Source organism: Arachis ipaensis, chromosome B01, assembly GCF_000816755.2.
Source record: "Arachis ipaensis cultivar K30076 chromosome B01, Araip1.1, whole genome shotgun sequence".
NCBI lineage: Eukaryota > Viridiplantae > Streptophyta > Magnoliopsida > Fabales > Fabaceae > Arachis > Arachis ipaensis.
In genome coordinates, this window is record NC_029785.2 from 113,718,840 (window position 1) to 113,720,149 (window position 1,310).

At 36.4% G+C, this 1,310-nt stretch overlaps 1 long non-coding RNA gene across 1 annotated transcript; it reads left to right on the forward strand.

The window, feature by feature from the left end:
* Positions 234-880, forward strand: LOC107619006. The gene is made up of 2 exons (XR_001615458.2): positions 234-343; positions 589-880. It is a non-coding gene; the product is annotated as an uncharacterized LOC107619006 (long non-coding RNA).

Below are 1,310 nucleotides of genomic sequence, written 5' to 3' on the forward strand. Positions count from 1 at the left end.
GAACCCTAGCAGCCTCTCTCTCTCTCTCCCAGCCAGCAGCAGCAAAAAGCAATGGCCAGCACCGCCGTTGCTGACAATCTCTTCTCCTCAGCCAGCGTCCGGCCCCACCATCGCCGATCCTCTTCTCATGGATCTCTTCACTTCGCGTCGCCAGGTCTGCTCAAAGCTACTGTTGGATCGCCGCTTCTGTCCTCATCATCGTCGGCCAACCTGAACTCGTGTCTTTATCCTAATCGTCGATCCTCTCTGTCTCTCGCATGTCAAGCCTCTGTCTTCGATCCCTTTGTGCCCGAGCTCACTTTTCTTCCTCCTTCGCGGTCACTTCTCTTCCTCCCTCGCCACCGTAAGCAAAGCTGCTTCAAATCTTCAATGTATGTTTTCTTATTTTGTTATTTTACTGATTCTGAGTTACTGAAATCTGATTTTGAGTTGCTGATTTTTCTGAGTTTGTAAGCCTCCATCCCTACACTGCTTCAGTTTCATTTTTGGGAGTTAAATTGCTGTTTTTCTGGACTTAAGTATGTTGTTTTTCTGGGGTAATTGTTGTTTTCTGAGTTAATTTTCTTCATTGTTCATTGTTGTTAACAGGGCTAGACTGTTGTTATCTTGTTCTGACTTCTGGGTTAATTATTGTTGACTATTGGTAATGTTCTGAGTTATTTTTGTGCTATTATTCTATTTGAGTTAATTTGTTAGTTGTTGGCTTGTCGCTGAGTAAAATTAGTTAAACTTAAAAACTTGTGCTCTTCAATTGGATCCGGCTCTGATTGATGCTGGAAGAAGGGTTTCAGTTGAAATCCTAGATGAATAAGCTTGTTTGCTGCGCCACTGTTGCTAAATAATAGCCTCAGCTAAAGCTCATCAGAAAATTGTTGAAAAGCTCTAAAATTTCACTCTGTTATTCTCTTGGAGTTGGGGATGTGGCATTCTAAGTTATATGAATCTGTGTTAAGTTTCATATATGACTTAATGTTAGTTTCTTTAATAGTGTGCCTTATATGGGAATGTTTTAATTGGTTTGAAGAATACCAAATAATTGATTTTAACTAATATTGAATACTTGTGTTAGTTTACTTATGCGTATTTTGATTTTATTTTTAGTTATAAATTTTGATGTTTGAAGTTATTTGGAACTTTTAATGGTAAATTATAGATAATTTATTATGTGAAATTGTAAAATTTTGAATTTTATTAGCTTACAAATTATTGAATTTAAATATTTCAAATTATATAATAAATTTTTAATAATTCTATTTTATATTTAACTAAACTGGTTGAACCCCGATTGAACTCCAGTTGAACCTTTGAAC